Source organism: Haliotis rubra, unplaced genomic scaffold (genome assembly GCF_003918875.1).
Source record: "Haliotis rubra isolate DU_JTF1 unplaced genomic scaffold, ASM391887v1 Scf69, whole genome shotgun sequence".
Taxonomy (NCBI): Eukaryota; Metazoa; Mollusca; class Gastropoda; order Lepetellida; family Haliotidae; genus Haliotis; species Haliotis rubra.
The window spans coordinates 2,024,232-2,049,513 of record NW_025767401.1 but is presented as its reverse complement, the minus strand read 5'-3'; the positions used below and the strand labels follow the sequence as shown (position 1 = coordinate 2,049,513).

At 39.1% G+C, this 25,282-nt stretch overlaps 2 long non-coding RNA genes across 2 annotated transcripts; one reads left to right on the top strand and one right to left on the bottom strand.

Annotated features, from left to right (window-relative positions):
• Positions 1-1,194: 1,194 nt before the first annotated feature.
• Positions 1,195-19,514, top strand: LOC124258324. The gene is made up of 3 exons (XR_006893569.1): positions 1,195-1,290; positions 13,508-13,511; positions 19,488-19,514. It is a non-coding gene; the product is annotated as an uncharacterized LOC124258324 (long non-coding RNA).
• On the bottom strand, positions 16,788-25,254 carry LOC124258325. Its single transcript, XR_006893570.1, has 4 exons — positions 25,173-25,254; positions 18,040-18,450; positions 17,208-17,431; positions 16,788-16,876 (listed from the first exon to the last, which is right to left on the bottom strand). It is a non-coding gene; the product is annotated as an uncharacterized LOC124258325 (long non-coding RNA).
• Positions 25,255-25,282: the final 28 nt, after the last annotated feature.

Below are 25,282 nucleotides of genomic sequence, written 5' to 3'. Positions count from 1 at the left end.
ACGAGTTTGGTCTCGTACGCATGTTTTAGGAATAAGATCTACCTCATACAGGTGACCAATATGACCACACCTGGGAATTTTCTTTTCATTGTGACAACTTCCCCCTTGAGAAAACGGTAGGAGGTAAGTACTAGTTCAATTAAAAATGACACGGATAACCATGACCACAAAGAAAAAGGCCAATGGGGTTTAGCAACACAATTGCATATTTGACTTTGGCAAGAACTTACAAGAATAATGAGACTTGTAAACATACAGCTATTTCCAATTTTTCAGAATAACTTCCGACATGGTTGAACTATAAGTACCGACTGTCCAAGGTAAGTGTGTCACTGATTTCAAATATACAACTGCAAGGTGTAACTAATAACTGAAATCTTGAAAGGTCATGAAAGGTAAACGTGTTTTCAAGAATTGTGGATGAAGTAAATGATGTTTTTTTCTACTTCAGAGAGCGTTTTGTGATTGTCATAGAGACATTTCTATATAAATATTAGATTACGAAAAGTAACAATTTCTAAATTTGAAGTTAACGAATAAGTTTGGTTTAAAGAATACGCGTGGGTCTGTTTCATGTATGTCAATCTTTGAAAGAGGAAAAGGTTTCTTCAATGATACAAGAATGTTTTGAAGCTGATTAATAAATTGTGTCTTCAGTGTTCATCCTCATCGTGTGCCTCGTCTCTTCTACTGTGTTGGGTCACCGTTACATATCTGACCGATGCCAACCGTGCACAGGTTCGGACCCGGTACAACAACGATCACGTTGGACGGGGAGCGATCAGCCCAACACCTGTCAGAATATTCAGGACATCGTCCCCCAGATTAGAGAGCTCAACAGAACCGTGTCTCGGGATAGGTACGACATGGTAAGCCATAGCTTGGTTTTTATGACATTTTTTTGCTATATTTCTTTTGGTAAGACATTTTTGCATTGTGTTAAACAGAACCGTGTCATTGTAAACCATAGTTTTGTATGACGTTTATTTGCTATATTTCTTTTGGAATGTCATTATTTCATTGTGTTTAACAGAACCGTGTCATGGTAAACCATAGCTTTGTATGACGTTTACTTGCCCTATTCCTTTTGTGTAGCCATTGTGTCATTGTGTTAAGTGCCATTGGGGGCTTTATATCTCTCTTCTATAGTCCGTTTGGGTTCAAATGAGAATGACAAATGATTAAATTACTCGAAAATTCACAAAACATAAATAAGACACATAGTTCTGAAACCTCTGTACCCAACAGGATCTGAAATCTGACGTTTCTTGATCGATCATGGAAAAAGTTGTTTAGGAAACTATCATGTAATAGTCTGCTATTTTCACGCTTCACACCGGAGGGTGACAAATGGCTGATGCTGGGGTCATCTCACCTGGCTGTGCGGAGTTGCATCTGAATGTGTGCTGTTGCTGTTCCACCAGCCGTTTGTCACCCATCGGTATGAAGCGTGAAAATAGCACAATATTACATGATGGTTTCTTAAACAACTTTTCATAAAACGTCAGATTTCAGATCCTGTTGGGTCAGGGGTTTCAGGACCATGTGTCTTATTTATGTTTTGTTCACTTATCCCTATTTCGAAATATTTAATCATTCATCATTCTCATTTGAACCCAAACACGTTATAGCTTTATTTATAAATGTTGTATTAGTGCTTCATCATAATACAGTTTGTAGATGGGTTAACTAATATTCCACTTGTTTCGCTATTTATAATGATATTGCATCAAGATTCATTAATTTACTAATTGAATGTTCTTGTATGTATATTCTTCATTCTCAGATCATTAATGTATATGATGGGGATGGCATTGCTGTAGACCTACTAAACATCGACACTCCTGTAGGACTTTCATGGGTAAGTCAAATCCATTAACAGGTGTGCTCCTGCAGACACGCAACTGATTAACTAAACGGTGTAGCCTGTAATAGACATGGTCCTATATTGTCCGTTTCTAATTATCATTTTCTTATTTCAGATGGAAAGAATTTACAACCAACTGTCTTTCCTTCACCTTCACCTGAAACTCATCGAGACTCATCCAAGGAAATATGCATGTTCAGTGAATACGGCCAACACAGCCCAGTGTATTCCCCTGTGTCACATGCACTACATGATGGCCCGGTCGTCTCAGACGGAACGTTTCAATGACATATGCAGAAAAGATGGACACGTTTCAGGAATTTGTCCATCCTTTCAGTTATTTGCATACCGCGTCCTTACAACTGCAGTGCATACATTTAACGAGATCCTAGGTGAATTGACGAGATACACAATACGTCATTGTTATTGAATAAGGAAATACCGTTTCTGTGCTAAGTTCCACTATGTCAGATATTCACCTCAAGCTTCAAGAATTCCTCATTTACAGAATGTTGTCTTTATTACAGAAAAGAAAGTAAATTCAGTTGGAATTGTCTGACAGATCTGACTTATCCGTGATTGTAGTGTTGCAGCTAGTGTGCATAGATTTCACAAGGTAGTGAACTGAAGATCTATTCTGACAAGCTACAGCTCTATTCGATGGTGCCATGACCCATTGCTATGCCTACATGGCAAATCAATTTACTAGTGTATTTGTACATTTGAAGTGTATTACCCAATATTAATATTTTGGGTCAATGCATGCGCTGTTGTTTTGTATATCTATTTATTGGCCGTATCATTAACTGTATACCATTGATAATGGTTGAGCTTGTTTGTTAATGATTGTGAGTGAGTGTGTGAGTGTTGTTTGTCACTGTCAACCATACAATATTGCGTGTGAGAATATGGAGTGTATGTTGTCAGGGATAATCATGATGTATCAAGCCAACATATAAGCATATTTTAAATGCCAATTTCCATTGAGGTGCAATTTATGTTTAGCATGAACACTTTCTTGAGGATTCCGTGATGATGTTTTTTTGTGTTGCCATGATTCTATTATTAATTAATTCAATGGTGTTGACAGATTATTATTTATATTGATGATCAAACAGTTCTTATTAAAACAAACCGCCTCCGTGCTGTAGTGGTCAGAGCGTCCGCCCGGAGAGCGGAAGGTCGCGGGTTCGATCCCGGTCGCGTCATACCAAAAGACGTCAAAATATGGTACTTGTTGGTCCCTGCCTGGCGCTCGGCATTAATGGGTATAACATGGCTTAATCAGCTCGGAGTCAGTATAATGTGTGAGTGGGGTATTCATGCTTAGCTCCAGCATGGTATCTCAGTGAGCTTGCACTATAAAACCAGCTTAGGTCTGGGCTAGTACAAGCAGCCACACATACACATGTATGCACGTCATCATATCTGTGAAATAATCTTAAGTACGACGTTAAACCCCAGTTCACCTCACCTCATTTAAACAATGTGCATTTTACTTGCTCGTTATGAATTAAAAGAATGTTCCTTGCAAAAACTGATGACAAAGTTATGTTATTCATTCATGATGTTTATGGTTCGATGTCACGTGACACTGAAAACTACGTGAAATGCTCAGAGTTGACGTCAGTGTCAAATTTAGACTGACAACATTTAGTCCAGAAGTAGGCATCCCGATGGACACCCATAATGCTCCATTTCTTGCAGGTCTGGTTCTTTAAGCATACGAATCGGAATTTTCGCTCGGATTGACAAAGACAAAACAAGGTGATTTGGCCAATCAGTTTAACGTCAGCTTCGGGTATATCAATCAAGTTACATCGTTCAATAGCCACCAAGTAGCCCGTTCTCTTCTACTGAGTAATCCATCTGAGGTAGAAATAAAGGACACAAGTGAGATCGTCTCGTCTGTTTCATAGATCGATCTGTTAGGAAAGTGAAATATCCATAAGTCTGTATGACAAGTGGGACTTCTGCTTTCCAATCGTCAACCTTGTCTTTTTACCGAGCAGGATTTCAGTAGGTCCATCCTTTGAAGATTACATTTCACACCTTTTGAAGTAAAATCGAACATGCACTTTCTACACAGACGTCAAATAACGTCATGCGGCTCTTGCTCAGACGTTTGTGTTGAAGTTTATCACATTCTTGGCCTCAGTAAAGCTTTCAAAAGAATAATTGAAGACATGTGGAGGATAACAATAACAATGATCATAATGATGACCGATACCATCCTTTAGTTGACTATCGTATAGTCCCCTGGGGCGGTGGTGAACTATCGATTTGTAAGAAATCGCGTGCGACTGTCCCATTGGTGGGGCAGGATACGCTCACTGTTTCAGGGGACATCTGGTAGTATCCCTGTTTGGTGGGGGCCCGTGAACATCCGGGTTATAATTGGGTTTCAGCAACCCATGCCTAACGGGGTCGTGTGGTGTCTTGACTTGTAAATGTCATCGCGACTAACGGGATCGGGTGGTCACTTGGTTAACATATGTCATCTCTGACTGAGGGGTTGGTTGATGTTAACACATGTCATCGTCGTGTGGTTCCACTGGACTGTTAACACATGTCATCGTATTCCACTGGACTGCTTCGAATGTTTACACACCACTGCTGGAAGACATGGAACAAACAAACACTGTTTAAAGGTGATTCAAAAGCCATGTAGTCATATGATTGGAATCGTACAATGGAATTGCATTTCTTGTGAATATGGAAATGGTTTAGTCGCTTTTAATTCTACAATTCACCTACTTGCCAAGATGGATGACAACAATATCTACATGTACACTAAACGCCAAAAGAAAGGTTACCCTCTTTCCTTAATGAAGGAGGTACCTATCTGTAACTGGTCTGTCTAGGGTGACCCCAGTATGTCTGAAGTCCTGAATAAGTCTTATAACCTTGATACGGTGGCATCCGAGGGCGTTGCCAGCAGCATTGTATGTCGACCCCATCTGCACCATCCCAATGGCTCTTTCTCTCTCTTCAGCTGTAATATTTCTCGTACTACTTGCAATTTTCCATCATATCATCTTTTCTAGGCCCTCTTCATACCCTATAGAATCATTCTACATGTGAAATGGATGCAAATACTGCTTGAATATTGCTGCGTTTTGGCGATTGATATTGCTATGTGTAAACAGAAAATGGAAAAATGCTACTTTGCAAGATCATTGTAGATCATTGTAGATGTTAATAAACATTTTTTTCACAATATCAAAGACACGTTTTACTTGTTTTCACTAATGCAAATCATCAGAAAAAGTTTTAAAAGACTAAAATCATAGGAATTATTATTTTACAATTTTACACACTCTACAACGGTTGTTTCTTGTTTTAATAGTTAAAAATGGTGACTTTAAATGGTTTATCTTTGTTCCAAAGCAGAATTTTATTTCAACCTTTCTTTTGGACATCTAAATCACTGTTATTAGTTTATTTTGGCATGGGCGGAAATAGGACAATTTAACTCTTCTGCAAAAACATGCATTTCACCGAAATATGAATGCATTTGAGAATGTTTTTGCATAAAAGTGTGTTGTTAAGCTTTCTTGTTAACTAATGCCTTCTAACATATCTTTGATAGTTTTTTAAGTAATTCATTAAGGTAGAAGGGTTTCTTTTGGCGTTTAGTGTACATCAATTACAACGACACTGAGATATTAACAAGGGTTTCATAGCATGTGCTCTTCATATCCTTCATATAAGAGGATGACAGTGGTGATTGTGTGCCATAGTTTCATAAGTTCGAGTTCTATTTGGCCATTCTTTCAACACCTACCACCAATACCTTTTCTGTTTTCAAGTTCATACGGCTAAAATGAAAAAGGTCTCTGGATAATGCTTTAGAGAAATTGCTAAGAATTTCGGCACTCAGGCATGTGTCACTTGATCTCAAACCGTTACAGAATTATTTCTTCTAGATTATACATAACAACTTTCCACTTTCCTTGTATATAATTAGGCTTTTACCAGAGAAGTCACTGAAGGAATCATTTCTTCAAAGAGTACATGTATAATTTTGTAACAACGAATAAATATTTACAAGTATACACATTAGGGCCTCCAAATATATGTCAAATAAATGGCCTGATTTAAGAGAAATATATGTTTGATGTAATTGGTCGCATTCGTGCCGGTTGGTGTCACTTAAGAAATTATAAACCGATTTTATTATCAATTCGTTTTCATACTGAGACAAAGATTCATCGCCGCTTAGAATAGCATGTAAATTTATATTAGTTTGAAGGAAGTATTTATTACATCTAAACCTGTCATATAGAGGACACTGAAGGAAATAATGGAGAGGATCCTCTCGAGTGTTTCCACAGGAGCAGGTTCGGCTGTCTGACAAACATCTATCAAACAAGTGAGAGTTGAGATCACTGCAGCCCAGGCGCAAACGAAAGGGAAGAATTTGACCTCGCCTGGGACCATACGATATATAATTTTTAAATGTTGGGGAGAATGTCATGTCACAGGATATACATTTCTTAAATTTTGATAATGACTCTACATTTCTAATATTGATGTCAAGCGAATTCCATGCCTTAACAGTAGATAGGAGAAAAGAATTATTAAGTAAGATACACGCCCTGCATTACATTGGAGATTATCGGAGTTTCGCAAATTATAGTGGCTTTGATTAGAAACATTTGGTGGTACCCATATTGAGAGATATTGTGGGGTTAACCTATTTACCATTTTGTAGAACATACATAATTTATGATAGTGGCGCCTTTCCACTAAGGAACTACATCCTGTCTCAGCATAGAGTTGATCGTGACTTGTGCCTCTCACTGCACCTGAAATAGTCCTAAGGGCATCTAGATGTAGCTTCTCTATCAGATGAGCCTGCTCCTTGGTACAATAATCCCAGATGGTATCACAGTAGTCCAAGATAGGCAACATAAATGATTTATACATAGTTTCAAGTGATATTCTGTTCAGCCTGTATTTCAAACTTCTCAGACAATTTATTAAACATGACGTCACTCTGAAGTACCATGTTTATTATCTAAGAGGAATGTGTCGTACGTTTAATCGAAATCTTCGCTAAGAGTTTATCAAACGGATATTTTTTCAATTAGTGAGTGAGTGAGTTTAGTTTTATCATTTGTTTACGCCGTACTCAGTAATAGTCCAGCTATTAGGCGGCGGTCTGTAAATAATCAAGTCTTGACCCGACAATCCAGTGATCAACAGCTTGAGCATGGATCTACGCAATTGGGATACGATGACGTGTGTCAACCAAGTCAGCGAGCATGACCACCCGATCCCAGTAGTCGCCTCTTACGACAAGCGTGGGTTACTGAAGATCAATTCTAACCCGGATCTTCACGGTGTTTTTTTTAATTAACGTGGCATCCGAATTGTAGTTATTGCTAAATCTTAATATTCCGTAAATGATAAAAATATCAGAAATAATTCCTTTACCTAACCCCATTTAATGAGCTTTCCAACAAGGCAACACACACTTCCGTACAGTTTACAACCAGTAATATGACAATATCGTTATATATGTTCTGTTTGTGTGCGCGCATGTAAGTTTGTGTGGTTGTGGACTGTTAAATTTTTAAGCATTATTCCAACAATACCACCGCTCGGGACTCTAGAAATGGGCTTCACACACTGTACCAATGTGGGGGTTTGATAAAGCGGTCATTGCAACCACAAATCTGCCCTGACCTTACTCAGTAATTGTACGAAAAATAAACGAAAGCACCAATATGTTAGCTGGGACCACAGAAATCGTTTTCATGCGATTACTGACTTTGTAGCAAACGAAATAACATATTATAAGGCTTTATCAGGTTTGTTGATAACATTCAAATATTCATTTCAATACCAAAGATTATAATAAAAATAGAACTATTGGTTTCTAATCCTCTTCTTTGTAATAAAATCTAAAACCAACGATAACACTGAATCAGGAATTGACGATCGTTCCCACACAGCCAGTGCATGCTGCAACCGATGGAGATTACAGTGATTTGCCAATTTTATTGTGAATTGTGAACTTTGAATATATAAATTTCCATACTGTTAATGGGACCCTACTTGTGAAACATTGAACCATGTCATTAATGGGTCACCGGTTATATGCAACTGTGGGTATAATAAATATTATATTTAAATGCACTCTGTCTGGTTCAAGAAATTGATAGTTGTTGATGGATAAACCAGATCTTGAATCAACTGACCAGTAGGATCGCATCTTATTAGTAATAATGTAAATTGTGCAAAACTTTTGCTATGAGACTTCAAGTTTCAGTAATTTCCAGGTTTCAGGTCCAAAGTGCTTATAAAGCAAGAGTTGTTTTGGTAAGTGCATAACTAATTTTGAATCACTGTACCAGAGATCATTTCACTTTACAGTCATGAAATGTAGGCCATTTTATTTCATTTATTTGTTTATGTACGTAACGGATTTTCTTCTAACACATATGTGTACAAGTCTTCTTACATGATGTATTATTCCACAACAGCGAGTTGTACAAAGTGATCTTTTTGCTCTGATGATCGTAATTCTTGACCTCAACATAGACTTACGACAGCGCTAAGTTACTTTGTAAGGCTATTTATACAGATTATAAACACCTTTCTCTATACACTATCTTCCAGTGTTCGCTATGGCCCTGTGTCTGTGCCTGGTCAGTCAAGATGGCTTGTGTGTGGTCAACCGTTACCTGTCTGACACATGTCAACCATGCACAGGTTCGGGCCGTGTCCTACAGCCGGTCAGTCAACTCGTCAACCTGTCTGAGGAAGACCTAACGCTCGACTGCCACGACCGCCATGAACTCATCGCCCAGATACGACGGCTTCACAGAATCGTGAATCGATCAAGGCAGCACCTGGTATGTTTAGCTGACACGTCCATGGACGACTTGCCATCAGTAGGTGGTGCTGGAGCAAGTACGATAAAGTGCATTGATTGTACTTTTCTTTATATCATATTATATTTATATTATATTTATATTGTATTTATATTATATCTATATTGTATTTATATTATATCTATATTGTATTTATATTATATTTATATTTTATTTATATTTATTAATATTTTATATGCAAAGAGACAAGTGCATAGGACATGCATCTTGCAATAAGGCCAATACTTAGTGTATATGTTAATCATTAGGTCTACTGGCACGAAAAATAATAGCAGGTCTGTCGGTATTTCGTGAACCCACATTCAATTAGAGAATCAAAGGTTGGTATCATAAGGAAATTTCATCATTACAGATTAACCACGTTTTCAATGAAACAATGTAATTCAGATCATCAATGCGTTTTTTCAAAACAAATATTTATTTTCCTTTGTCTGAATTAGAAAACTAGTACTTTAGTGCCTCCACATTCCTCCAACCGCATCTAGTAGATAGAGTATCTAGGTAGTTCGAGAGCCGATCGCGTTATACCAACTCACGTTAAAGGATGATACCTGCTGTCACCCTAGTAGTCAACCGGAAGTACATTAACAAGAACTGGTTGACAAGGAATCAGTATAAACTGGGACCTGGTATCACAGTGGGTTAGCTCTATAAACCGGGGCCTAGATTTTGGAAGCCCTCTTAGCGCTAGGATAGTTGTAAGTGCCATACATTAACATTAACTTACGACTATCTTAGCGCTAAGAGAACTTCGAAAATCTAGGCCCAGATTAGATAATGACCAGTACAAGCAGTCACAGACGGACACGGGCACCTACATGCATGTCGCTATAGGCGGAGTAATGTTAAACGGAAATATTATACCAGTTCACATCGCCGTATGTTTATGAATCTTTTTGTTTTAATCTTTTCCTAGCAAATGGTGTTTGACAACGATGACTTCGGCACTGACCGTCTCCATATTGAAACTCCAACAAATCTTTCATGGGTAAGCCATATATGCATCAAACATAAAATAATTTACGTTAACGTTGGATTTATGTTGCAGCATATGAAAAAGAAATAATACGTAATCTATACTTTATTCATAAATAATAATAGTATGATTTTCATGCTACAGAATGAAACCGTTTCTGACTCTACTGTAGGGTATTGAATCTGAGTTTTTACAGAATTTACAACACGTTTACGTTAAAATTGGAATAGATGTTGTTGAATAGGGGAAAATAATGCATAACTATACAATATTCATAAATAACCACAGTGTCGTTTTCATTTAGAAAGATATTTTCCGTCGTTCCTATAGGGTATTGAATCTAGCGTTTTACAGAACGTTGATAATACAGCTAATGTAATACTGGTTTTAAAGGTTAAATAATTTACATTCTCTAAAAACATTTCATCACTTTCTCGCCACAGATGGAAATTATTTACAACAAGCTTTCATTCCTTCATCTGAACCTGAAACTCATTGAGATGAGAGGTGGATGCGATGTGAACATCAACAACATCGCCGACCATATTCCGCTGTGCCACGTATTTGGCATGATGCCACACACTGCACACTTCAGAGACATATGTATAAAAGAGGGACATATCCCTCCTGGATGTCCATCCTTCCAGATCTTTGCCAGACGTGTTCTTATAACGGCAGCGCACACATTTCACGAGATCCTAGGAGAGTTGAGGAGACGTAACTGTTCATAACAGAAGCACAAGGGCATGATCTCACTTCATGCGACGACAACTGAATCTCAGGAAAGTCATATTTACAATGATACTATTTATTTCTTGCCTTAGTTGATTTACCTTTTACAATTATGTCTATAACGGTGTTAGCATCTACACCGAAACGTCGTATCTATTGCAATAGACACGTTGTCATATGAGCGAAATATTCTCAAGCACGACGTAAAACCCAACTTCACCTCACCCACCTATTGCAATAGAGAAGATGTCAGTCCATAAAAGTTCTTTGTTTACCAACTTCTAATTGTCACTTAAGGTATTTATATGCAGGCAAACAGTTGTAATATTGCTGAGTGCCACGTTAAACAAGAGTGAGTGAGTTTAGTTTTACGTCGCACTCAGCAATATTCCAGCTATATGGCGGCGTTCTGTAAATAATCTAGTGTGGACCAGACAATCCAGTGATCAGCAGCATGAGCACTGCGCAACTGGGATACGATGACATTTGTCAACCACTTCAGCGAGCTTGACCACCCTTTACCGTTTGTCGCCCCTTACGACAAGCATGGGTTACTGAAGATCAATTCTAACCCGGACCTTCACGGGTCCGTTAAACAAAAAAACACGGAAACACATATATGTGTCTAATGCGTACACTACGTTGCCCAATAATCTCTCCACTGTGCCATGTCATGTACCAAGTTTCATGTCAATCATATGTATTTCTCATGTTGTATTCCCTTGTTGGTTATCAACAGTCTTCAACGAACGTTACATTCCTCAGTGTCCAAATGGGCTGTATTACACTGTATGCGTGCAGCAGTGAAACTATTAATCTTTCATATTCTTTCAAATGTATAATCAATCTTTTCATTATCGTTGAAAAGTGAAATGTCGAATGTATTTTTCTCGTTTTTTTATGAATTAAAATTATTGACTGCCAAAACAACGCTCGTGTTTATGTAGTTTTTCTTAAGTATGAAACAACCTGTCGTTGTCGTTGGGATGTAACGATGATGCCAAATATCGCAGACAAAAACAGTGCTGAAATGTGAAAACTTGAAGTATGAAGCATGCCCGTGCTTTACATTCACTTCATGGCTCTTGAGATTTGTCAATTTTATTATTCCGAAAACTGACAGTTCGGACATAAAGGTAAAATTAGAAGAGCACCTAAGTTTCATATGCAATCTCCTAGATTTACAGCAATTTATAAACTGATGCGTTTAAAATGAACACGGACAGGTTGCATTTCAACGCGATATCAATAATTTCAGAGAAAATGCAATACATTATTTATCACCTGAATTTAAAAATAACAGTGGCATTTAGTATAGATACGCTGAATTGTGCCGGAGGACAACAGCTCAAACATAACAGCTTTTATTTCTATGAACATACGCACTAATTCTAAAATCACTGGTTGTTCAGGTGAACATTTGAGTCGCCTTTCCGTGTGTTTGTGACATGCCGGAAAATTACGGTATCCTTTCTGTGAACAATTGGTCTCATTAAGGATTCAAAATCACCTTAATTTGACACCACAATTTATTCATTAGCATATGTTTGTTTTCGCAAAATTAATATAAACATGTTACAACTAATTATCAAAATGATGGTGAATGGCAATATCATAGTGAATTTCCAACGAACTTTACATTATATCCTGCAATGTTTCCCAATCAACAATATAAAGTGTGTGTGTGTGTGTGTGTGTGTGTGTGTGTGTGTGTGTGTGTGTGTGTGTGTGTGTGTGTGTGTGTGTGTGTGTGTGTGTGTGTGTGTGTGTGTGTGTGTGTGTGTGTGTGTGTGTGTGTGTGTGTGTGTGTGTGTGTGTGAGAAGGTATTACTTATGACCTTATTTATTTGACACGGTTTGTTCAAGCGGTACATTTTGTGGCCCACCTTAACCCTTCACTAGCTTCAAATCATCACATGACAAATACACAACACACGCATTGTGAGTGTTCAAACGATATATTTTGTTGAACCTCACAGCATAATTGCACAATAACTATTTAAACTCTCACACATAATTAAACCATCGTTAAAAAGGTTTTAATGGAAGTCAACATGTACACTGCACAGTAAAACATCCAAATACGCCATTACATGTCTACATACACGTCCTAGTGCTGTCTGGTTGTATAAAGAATCGGTTTGTCCCAGTGTTCAAACGGTATGACGTTGGACTTCCTCACCCCTTCACATACTTCAAATCATCACAGCCTGACAGAAATACATTATGAAAATAATTATGTAAAGATGTACTCACGCAATTATGGTATAATGGTGTTGAACGTTAAAAGCGCCATTAGAAGCATTCGTAAGTCCATACATTCGAAAGTAACACAACGTATGTGTCAAATGTATTACATAAAACATAATATTTAAAGGAAGTACAGCGCCACGTGTAAATCGATAAACATACAGTGATCACTATTATTAAAGGCCTCCAAACATATTGCACGTTTAAAATGTCATATATGTAGAGAGAGAATATAATATTAGATGTGTGATCGTAGTTCACGAGCATTCAGTTGCATGTCCCCCACTCTTAGCGACCCAATGAATCACTGCCGACCCAATCTAGATATCTGTGCAATAGTGTATGATAGCTATTGTGTGATTTCAGTTATATGAATATATGTCTTGTTATCAATATAACTCAGGGGGCGGTGGGGTAGCCTAGTGGTTAAAGCGTTGGTTCGTCACGCCGAACACCCGGGTTCGAATCCTGTGCGCCTAATGGGTGAATGTTGAATCATAATGTTTTACAGATCGTTAAGAGCAATGTTTCAGAGCATTTCATTGCAAATTGAACACACACTTTACATTATACTAATACAGTTCTCGGGGCTTTACCTTCCGTTGTATCCACAATATTCATATACTAACATTGATGGCATCTTCTCAGCATTTCAAAATGAGCATGCTGAGATGTCACATACACCACTATACAAACTAGGCCATGGTCTAGATATTTACTACGTTGTAGACCAAATATAGATACAAGCGTCATAACCTTGACATTCGGTGTGTAGAGGTTCGTCATATTCATTCACTGACAAAGAACTTGTCTTGCTAGAACCACAGTCGAAGTGAGTAACACAGCCGTTATAGTCGCTGCATTCACTGTTGTGAATTGTGTAACACTGCTTTTGTTGATCCAAGCACAATGGCACCTTAGCAGGGAAAGGACGATTTCCGGGAAATGCTGCTTCGTTACTCCACATGACGCAGTTGCCATTCATGCAATGTTACACACAGGTATGTAATATCACAAACGTGATAATACTCCCGCTGTACGTACATGGTTTGAATGTTGATAGTTACAATTTCATCATGACCGTTTCTCTAAAGTTTTATTTCTTTTTCTTCACATGCAGATAACAATATGAGGATGAAATGTTATCCTATTCCCTCCTAAAAATTCTTGAACTTTTTGCCTTTTGCATGTGTTTGAAGACATATGGTATGTGTTCACATTTCGAGACGAGTTTTAGTTTGTTATATGACGGCGATCAGTAAATAATCAAGTCTAGACCAGACAATCCAGAGATCAACAGCATGAGCGTCCATCTACGCTATCGTTTCGATAAGAGTTTATCAAACGAATACTTTTTTCAATTAGTGAGCGAGTTTGGTTTTACGCCATACTCAGCAATAGTCCAGCTGTATGGCGGCGGTCTGTAAATAATCAAGTCTGGACCAGACAATCCAGTGATCAACAGCATGAGCATGGATCTACACATTTGGGATGCGATGGCATGTGTCGACCAGGTCAGCGAGCCTGACCACCCGATCCCGTTAGTGGCCTCTTATGACAAGCATGGGTTACTGAAGAATAGCCAGTTCCAGTTGTTCCTTTTAAACGGAACGCTGGATTATACAACACTCGTTCTATAAAATGAATTATAAACATCAAGACAACGGATATTTTTGTCACATTTAATAGCAAAATTATTCACATTTTAAACGTACTTTCAGCAAAACTGTAACATCCTTTAAGCAAAAACAATGTACAAAAATATCAATAAATACATACAATCATATGTACAAATCAACAATCAGCAACGGAACGGATATTTTAAAACGGCCCTCTTAAATGGCAACAAACTTAAACACATCAAGAGGCATTGCATTTAAAGTACGATATTAATGTAAACAATGTTTGAGCTGAAATATGTATGAATATCTGTAGCATACTATGACCTTCATAGCTAAGTAAACATGTAAATAAATTCATAATACACGTATATGAACATTTTCTTCTAAATAACTTAGTTAATACATCAACAATAAATTATCTAATGTACAAAATACTTTATCCACATGAAAGTAGGACAATCAGAACAGTGTATAGCCTTTTCTGTTGTTCTTGAATTCTTGTGGTATGTGGCTGGCAACAATGGGATGTTTAAGGTTTATTGCCGGAATGTATTAAATAACCCACAACTAATGGGATGACAAATTACAAATGTCAAATCAAATCTTAAAATATGTAGTCAGTGATAATATGAGATAATATGAGAATTATTAAACCAAGGTATTGCACACTCATAAAATGTTGCATTGACTCCTACTAACCATTGACCTGTTTCAGTGAATAACGAAATAAGCACCAATAATGTTACAGAAAATATGTTTCTAGCACTCCAATCCTAGTTCTAGAACCCCCGATATTGCCTCTAACACCCAAATCCTGCTTCGGGCACCCCAGTATTGCTTCTAGCACCCCAATATTGCTAATAGCACCCCCAATCCTGCTTCGAACACCCCCGTATTGCTTTTAGCACCCAAATATTGCTAATAGCACCCCCCAATCCTGCTTCAAGCACCCCCAATATTGCTTCTAACACCCAAATACTGCTTCTAGCATCCCCAATATTGCTAATAGCACCCCAATCCTGCTTCAAGCACTCCCAATATTGCTTCTAACCCCCAAATCCTGCTACTAGCATCCCCACTCTTGCTTCTAGCACCCCGACCCTGCTTCTTGCGCCCAAAGTATTGCTTCTAGCACCCCGACCCTGCTTCTAGCACCCCAATCGTGCTTTTAGCGCCCCGAATCCTGCTTCTTGCGCCCACAATATTGCTTCCAGCTCCCCCAATGCCGCTTCTAGCACCACCACCCCCCAATCCTGCTTCTTGCGCCCACAGTATTGCTTCTAGCACCCCAATCCTACTTCTAAAACCCCCAATCCTGCTTTTAGCACCCTAATCCTGCTTCAAGAACCCCCGATCCTGCTTCAACCACTCCAACCTTGCTTCTAGCACCCCCAATCCTGTTTCAAAAGTCCAGCCTCCTGGAATATGGATTCCAGTACATCCGATGCATACCGCAAGGCATTGAAGGCGTGTCTCTGGAACGACACACACCCACCGATGGCCAGACCGCATTGTTTGCGACACACGTCTTCATGACCCTGCGTCTGGGACGTCACTCTCATCATGTGATGCAGGTCACAAACCGCCAGGGACACTTGGTGAGCGATCCCCTCAACAGTCACAGAACAAGACCGGCGGTACCCTTCAGTGAAGTTGACATAGATATGAAGGCCAACAAGTCGATCATAGAGTGACGCCATTGCTGACATCTGAAACGAGAAACAAATTCACTGATCTACTTGTAGCAATCAATCAATTCTTTATTACATGAAATGTCATAGGTCCATATACAAAAGATATATACATTAGCAATGGCATATATGATCAACTAACCAATTCTGTTCTCAACAAAAATGCATTGTAAATAAATAGGGCTACTTTGTGTTGTTTTGAAGGTTCTTTTCAGGTAAGACATTGATATGAGATAAAGGCAATTGCGTTAGACAATTATTTCTTGGATTTTCATATACAGGACAAATAAACATAAAATGGAATTCATATTCAATATTGTTACATAATGGACATAGTCTTTGGGTCTTTTCAATAGAAAAATATCGCCCACGGTTAATCACTAAATCATCAAGGCCTTATCTAAAACGTATAGAGACATTGCAAACATTTCTGTAGCGTAAGTTTGCTAAATAAGATTCTGGCTCAAGCAACGTTAACGACTTAAATAGAACTTCCAATCATAGTTGAATGCCATTCCTGCTTAAACATATCAATAGCCAGCATACGCAGCTGTCTAATAAACATATTTACATTGCCAACTGTCTGCGTTAACCAAATAAAACCAAACCATACCTAAATAGTAAGGTGCAACTATCAGATGTACAATTATTCTTACCAAGGTTATCAAGCAACTACGAAGACAATTGTGTGTACTTGTTTGTTATATGTAACCATGACCACATAGAACCCTTACCCTTGATGTATCACTTGATGGAGCACACTGTAGGAAATGTCGTCTCTGTTGGTAACGCCACTCCAAGTAATCGGCATCTCCATCAAACAAACCATTGACCTGCCGAGGAAACAATTTCAACATTTCAAACACCATATTTTTCTTTTCCCAACATTTATTTCGTATGTCCAGCATTTTCTTCATGAATCAATTATACTGTTTAATCGGCATTCTAGAACTTGGTTGGTCAAAAATGACAATTGATAGCGGTTTAAGAATCTACATCGAAATGTCGCTCTGTGCAATAAACAAGACGTTGTATGCTTAATTTAATCAGTCATAGTGCATACATGTGTTATCAAATGACACTTAATGTGTCAGCATATAAACGTTACTTAGGACTGATCAACGAATCAACGAAATTCAAGGAAAATAATCCGATTAAACTCACAAGTGTATCCAGTTGGTTTCTGACAGTCCGCCTAAGGATGCCAATTTTGATGGTGAATTCATTGGCGATGGTGCAGATGTCACCAGGGGAACGGTTGTGAAGGTGAGTTCTTCTCCCATCCGTAGATGGAGCACCACATGGTTGACAGTGGTCAGACGTGATGGACAGGGTCCTGCAGAGTCCCTGGTGTAGGTTGATGTACACCACAGCAAGGAACAATAGCCCTGGTACAGGGAAGACTTAACACATTAATTGATTGATTGATTGATTGATTAGTTATTGTTTGTTGTTTAACGCCGCACTCAGCAATATTCCAGCTGTATGGTGGCGGTCTGCAGATAATCGAGTGATCTACAGCATGAGCATCGTTCTACGCAGTTGGGATACGGTGACATGTGTCAACAAAGTCAGCGAGCCTGACCGCCCGATCTCGTTAGTCAAGCCCAATTCTAAACCGGATCTTCACAGGTCTAACACATTAATAGGAACACTATAGACATGTTTTGTATACGCACTGGGGACAAGAATCCACAGTAGGCATGTCTACATGATAATTGTTCCCAATTTATAGCACACAAAATATACAAGATTCATCTAACACCAATTTGTTTGTACTTCAAATAAACTTATATAAATAATACGTTAAAAAAATACATAAGAAGTTGCATAACCTTTAGGTTATCAGATAAGTCAAACTGTGAAAACAAACATGATTGACTACTGTATGACATGACAAACGATCAAACATTTCCTGTAACGCTTTACCTTTCATGTTATAGCTAGAAGTATGAAATATTTCAGACGTATCAATGTCTCAGATCGTATGTCTTACCTGCTTCTTGTGGCTGTTCTTATAGTAGTCTGTGGGGAAACTCTATCCAAAAATACGACTGGAACTTTCAGCCCAAACTCTGTGAAGTCCTGATATCAGCCTGATATAGATATAGCTACTAGATTTCCCTGTGTCCTGGTATGTCATACAATAAAGTATAGACTCTCTCTGCCAGTCACTTAATGGCCGGGCATTCTATACCAAGCCGTTAGATTGGTCAACCAAACAAAAGTCATAGACTGGTACGGCCATATAGCTGGTAGATCATGTGTAGCTTGTATTGGTATTCGGGTATTCTATGCAAGGTATTGTGTCATTTGTCTGTCGAGTTACACAAGGAAGGTATTCCTTCTCGGAGGGACCTTACGGTGGCGTTCCTAGTGTAAGATCCTGAGAAATCTGGGGCTGACGCTGGAATTGGATAATGACATAATGAAACGACAGAAAGTTAACATATTACCGTTATTTTAAACAGGATTACCACTATCACAAACACTGACACTAATGCATGAGGGTTGTCACCACTGAAGTTTAAATATAACGCATAACTCTAACAATTCAACTGTAATTGACTGAAGGAATTATTAAGCTGGTTTCAACGCATCGTTTTACGGCATTCCAGTTATATCACAGCGGGTCTGCTAAATGAGGGAGGAAGCCCGAAGTGATGCAGGTCTCAAATGATTACCGCTTTTGTGAAACCACCACGAAGGGTATGCTGCTGACAAAGTTTGAAACATAATGGGGGCGAACTGGGATTTGAATCCACAATCATGTGTTCTGGGCCGTTCTGGCATGCCCTGTAGACTACAACGCCTCAGACAACTGGGCCAACCCAGCCTGCAAACTGAACTTGTTGATAACTGATATAGCAAATCAATGGATGCCACAAGCATGGTTCCTTCCTTCACAATTAGCAAGTACTTGTATACTTCTGAATATGTTCATGAACATTATATGTTCTATATATTAAGTATTATCCGAAGTTTTAACAGAATCGGCGTAAAGAAATCAATACATGCGGGCATTTGTAATGAATAAAACAAAGCCGATTCCTGCCTCAGGCTAAACTCATTGTGGGTGGTGCAGTTGTTCGCTCACGACTAGGGGACCCTCGGAATCTGCGGAGAGTGGCCCGAGTCCCAAACTGACCCGCGAGTACGGCCAGTCCTTTCGCCTCATTATACTGACACTTCATGTTATCATACTTTACACGGATGGCGGATTCAGATTGACTGAGATTAGTTCTGTAACTTCCACTATACCTCTACACCGTTAATATGTACGACTTGCAATATTTTCTATATGATACACATCTAGCAGAATAACTCTAGGTTGGTTTTCTGTCGTGTGAAAAATTAACGAAGGGGAAAAAGATCCTACTTGTGGAAATCCTTTTGAATCGGACCACAGCATTCATACATGATATATTTACCCAATATAATTAGAAACAAAAAGTAACATACGAAGGTGCAGAAAGTGAAAAACCATTTGGTACCTACTGGATAATGGTATGCCCTGAAAATATCATATAAAACATGTTCAGTATAGTATTGGATGAGTTCCAGACAGGCAGACAGACAGACAGACACTTAAGTCGGTAATATACGGCCTTATGGCCCATTTTACAGTTAATATATCATGTATTTATAATGTCACGTGAGCACAAAGTAATTATCTAGCAATAAATATATGCTTTAACAATGTTGCAACTACACGTATAACCAGAGAGTTTTGTGAGTTTAATAAGTTTACCATTAACATATTGTCTTTATGGACATGTTTAATATGTGGAAGTGCGTTTTGTGTTTGTGGTTTTTTTGTGGGTTTTTGTTTGTTTGTTTGTTTTTTTGTTTTGTTTCCTGTTTGTTTGGGTTTGTTTGTTTTGGGGGTTTTTGTTTTTTGTGGGGTTTATTTTATTTTTATTTTTTTCGGGGTGTTGTGTGTGTTTTTGTTTGTTTTGTTTTGGTTTGGTTTTTTTTCTTTTCTTTTCTTTTTTTTTGTGTGTTGGGGTTGTTGGTTTTTGTTGTTGTTTTTTTGTTTTTTGGGGGGGGTTACCAAGATAAAAAGTCAATCAAAATGGGGATCGCGAGGCTGGAACATAGCAAAGCCCATTTGCTTGTGGTTGACAGATAATATGTAGAAAAATAAAACATAAAAACAGCTGCATTTCTATCATTTTCAAGGTGAGGTTGACTACTGATGTCACGGGGAGGCCGGTGAACAACCTACTAAGGAATTGAAACATTATTTATTCATTTGTTTGCTTGTTTGCTTGTTTGTTTGTTTGATTGTCACAACATTGATGGACACCTCCATTTCCACAGTTTCCCCTAGCACATCCCAGTGAAATCCGTTACCTGTGACACTTTGGGTGTTTTTTCCCTTTCAAATAATAACTATACGGGGCATGACACTTTGAATTCATGATAAGTCAAGGAGTGAACCTTCTCGTACTATATAAATATGAACTGACTCTATAACACCCAAGGCATGATCCAGCTCGCATATCCAGTACAATAGTGAAGTGAAAGGATCGCAGCAATTCATGTCATACCACGTGACACCGGTTCCTGGAACTACTGTATGTTGGACATTGAACATTCCCAGGTGGTCGTCACAAGCCATTCACAACTTGGGTATAATGGGTACATTATGTGGGGACCATCCTTCGGTCCTTCCTTATAGAGGCACTTGGGATCTGTGAGTGTATTTATATGTTTTTTAATCTTGAAAAGACCATAAAGTACATTCTGCCTAATTATTATTATAATGGCATTTCTGTTATGTTCAGTATTGTAATCGCTCTGAAGATATTTGTACATTAATGAATTTGAAATTTAAATCACATGTTTAAACCCAGATGTATATATCTTCTTGTTTAGCACTCCGGGTTTTTTTTTCATTGTTTGACATTTCATCCGACAAGCTGCTGCTGCACTGCCGTTGCCATGGATGTAACGTTAGTAGCAGTCAGTTGGTAGATGGGTCCTGAGCACTTCTGGCGGTAATTTAGGTACACAGCATTTAACAAGTGGCAGCACAACGCCAGCTGAAAGCCTACAGTGACACAGGGCATGGATGTCTCCCATCAACATTGTTATGGTGCAGACACACCTAGGTTCGAATCTGGAATCTAACCAACATCTTGAAGATCCTTGAGCGGCTAAGAAAAGCAACTCTGCAAAGCAGACTGCGGTGTGCAAGTGAGTCAGTGAGTGGGTATTTGCACTGCTTTTAGCAATATCCCAGCAATATCACGGACACCAGAAATGGGCTTCACACATTGTACCCATGTGGGGAATCGAACCCGGGTCATCAGCTTAGTTTAGAGGTTATTCAACGCGTTAACCACTGGGCTACCTCACCGGCCCCGGGGTTTAGTAAGACCAGTTAGCAGCCGGACATAGACTGGTTTCCGGTCAATCGGCGCTGGCGACACGGAGAGAAGAAGCTCTACGTGAAGGACCAAGAAGCAGTCTACAATTGGGCCACACGTTTCTCGGACAGTACAGTGATTGAGTTTTTACGCAGTTTTAAACAGTATTCCAGTTAAATAACGGAAAGCCTGAAGTGTTCGTTAGGTGATACAACCACAAGCACGTTACTCGGTGAGAAACATAATCAGATCGAACCGGAATTCGAACCCCAGATCATAGGTTTCGGACAGCAACTGCGACACTTCAGACGACCGGACAAACGGCGCACCCCCTGGCAGTCCTACATGTAGCAAGTCTACCTTCTCCTCAGGTTCAGCATAATGTATGATACAGTTGCCCGTCTTTTCATACATATCAAAAAGTTTTCTTTTGTAAAGAGGTTGAGTTAATCCAAATGTTCAAATTCGTTATTGGTGTGGTGTATTTATTTAAGTTCAAAATAGCGGGTAGCCTAGTGATTTAAGCGTTTGCTCGTCCCACCGAAGGCCCCGGTTCGATTCCCCACATCCATGGATACAATGTGTTTCATAGATTTAGCGTTACTCTTACTATATTTACTAGGGCTGTAACGATGCATCGATGGATTGCAATTGTTGAGTCTCCGATAGCAATTATCCAATGGTAGAAACGAAAAACTATCGCTGCATCGATAGTATGTGTGACTATCAATAGTTTAGTAATTGACTTACGTTGATAAATGCGCAGTGCAAAATACAGGAAGTACCAGACTGTTTGGGTGCTGACTTGCAGCTTGATTGAGTTTATGTTTTAACTGTTTACTTGATCTGGGTTTCACGTTTCTTGTCAGTTATTAAAGGATACTGAAACTACTTCAACTTGTATGTATTTCAGATAAACTATATACATGTATTCATTTGGGAAATGACTTCAAATGAGACAATTCAAATCGAAAAAAAACTATTGCAATAGTTGGGTGCAATAGCCTATCGCTATCGCAATGGTTGTTTCCCCCTCAATAGTCACGCCTAACATTTACTCCCATGGCAGTGCTGTAGGGTGTGCTTAAACAAGAGTCATGTCGATCTGTTTGTATACTTTTCGCCCAGGATTTTGATGGCGCTTCCCTCCCTAGCATAGGTTTCCTAAAGCGCACATAAAATCTTTAACACCTCTCATAAAATATGTATACCTGTCTGTTGTCCTTTGAATATCCGCTAAAACAAACTTACCATGCATTGATTGATACATACAAGTACTATTTTCAAGCAAATCTTTCATAACAAATGAGAAGAGAACATAGAGTAATATAAGAGAAATAATCAGTCTATTTTTTTATGACGGGCCAATCTATTCAGTCCTTGCAAGTCTGACTCCAGTCAATAGAAATACAGCGTATTTGTCTTCGAACATTTATGACGTTATGAAAAAAAGGGTTTGTTTGCTTGTTGGCTTCTAATGAGGGTATATTCATACAGGAGGTGTTCACGGGTTTAAGAATTTAGCATTACTATTTTCTGTCCTTTCAATATCTGTATTCACACTTCACAACGGCCTCTGTGGCCCAGTGGGTAGATAGTTTGCCGAAGAGCGGAAGATCGGAGTTCGACCAATGCCGCGTCGTACCCAAACACGTGACAAGATGAGACGTGTTCTTACCTATTTATGGGAGAGAACATGGAACGGTCGGCTCTCAGTCAGTATAGTCTTTGGGGGGTAAACTGCGGTCTCCGTATAGGTAAGCACTATAAAACCAGCATTTGTTGGGACTAGTACAATCACATACACACAGAATTCACGTCACTGTGTAAGTGCAATAATCTACATCCTAAAGATTTCTCATCTCACCGCACCGCACCGCCGCACCGCACAGCAACGCACCTCACCGAACCTCACCGCATGGCACTTCACCTCGCCTCACCTCACCTCACATTTCACATATGGCTTTGATTTCAAGGTCTAGACATGGGGTGGAATTGGCACGGTCCCTGTCAGTATTGAGAACATGTCTACCACGAACAAACAAATAGTAAACTATATGACACTCCGGCAATTCCAAAGTCATGTTTCTTCAGAAATATAGGTGTTCCATTCCCCACATGGATACAATGTTCCCTTTTGTGGAATATTGCTGGTATATTGCTAAAACAAAGGCGTAAAACTAAACTCACTGACCCACTCTCCCACCAAAGGAAAAACTTCAAGTGTTATCTTCCAAAGGACCCGTGAAAGTCCGGGTTAGAATATTGATCTTCAGTAACCAATGCTAGTCATAAGAGGCGACTAACGGGATCGGGTGGTCAGGCTCGCTGACTTGGTTGACACATGTCATCGGTTCCCAATTGCGCACATCGATGCTCATGCTAGTAATCAGTGGATTGTCTGGTCCAGACTCGATTATATGGCTGGAATATCGCTGAGTGCGGCGTAAAACTAAACTCACTCACTATCTTCCAAAGAGACATGTAAAGTTAACAAAATGCCACAATGTATGCCTGTCTTGCAGAATGTCACTGAATTATATACCCACGTTGTTACTGCACGCTGTTCTGTTGTCTGTTAAATGCACAATGGATCACCTCAGGGTGGTTACTTGAGTGTGAGTATTGTTTTACGCAATATTCCAACAATATCCGGCGGGGACACCAGAAATGGACTTCGTGGTGTGGAAAATTGAACCCGAGTCTTCCGTGTGAGGAGCGAACACTTTAACCACTGGACGACACCACTACTCCTTGGATAGCTGAATGATAGGACTGATCAAATGCAGCAAAAGTGTCTGAATCATTCATCATTTTCACTGCCTGACAACTGGGTGCCTGAACTCTCCCTAATTCAAGAGAACCGTCCAACGATCTCATTGTGGAACGATTTATCTTCAGAAATTGTTCTACCAAACTTCAAATGGAGCATGAAAACATCCAATCCCTCAGCTCCACTGTACATTTCATGTGGTATTAGAAAACATAATATACTGCATAGGTATATAAGTCATACGACTGTTAGAGTAAGTTTCGATCTTCATGGTAAATGGTGTTGCAGATCTGACTAACTTTTAAACTGCAACTCCGCTTTCTTACATTGTATATATACCTTTTGCTTTTTTGATAGTTCCTTTTATTGTGCCAGTTTATACATGTGTAATAGTTGCTTGTGGTGTACATGTAATTTGATATTGTAACTATTCTTGGTGAGCGGATATATAAGTTGTGAGAACTTGTCCCCGATCGTTCACTTTGTGAACATAGATATATTATGCTAAACTAAAAACAAAATATCAAAGCTGGACAAAATAATAACATAAACATATTATTCTAAAAGGAAACCTGCCTGTGTTGGCATTTGTACCAGTATCCTGTCTGAAGGCGTCTGTGCTTCAAGTAAAAACCATCGCTTCCTTAAAACGCCGGATGCTGTCTGTGAGTGAGTGAGTGAGTGAGTATGGTTTTACGCCGCTTTTAGCAATATTCCAGCAATATCACGGCGGGGGGACACCAGAAATGGGCTTCACACATTGTGCCCATGTGGGGATTCGAATCCCGGGTCTTCGGGGTGACGAGCGAACGCTTTAACCACCAGGCTACCCCACCGCCCCGGATGCTGTCTGTGGGGGCATCAAGACGCTGTAGTGTATATTTATGCTTTGTTGTCCAAAACGTTTGTGGGTGGTTTCTGCTGTCATAACAACAATAAATCATGCAATTTGTTATCATTGTTATGGTTTTATCACTGTACCTGACACGGTATCATGGCTGTTAGCTGAAATATATAACTTGCATTTGCCACTATCGACCGCAAATCAGAACGCGTCGTCTGCTATGCGATAACAGAGGAGAGTGCCCTCT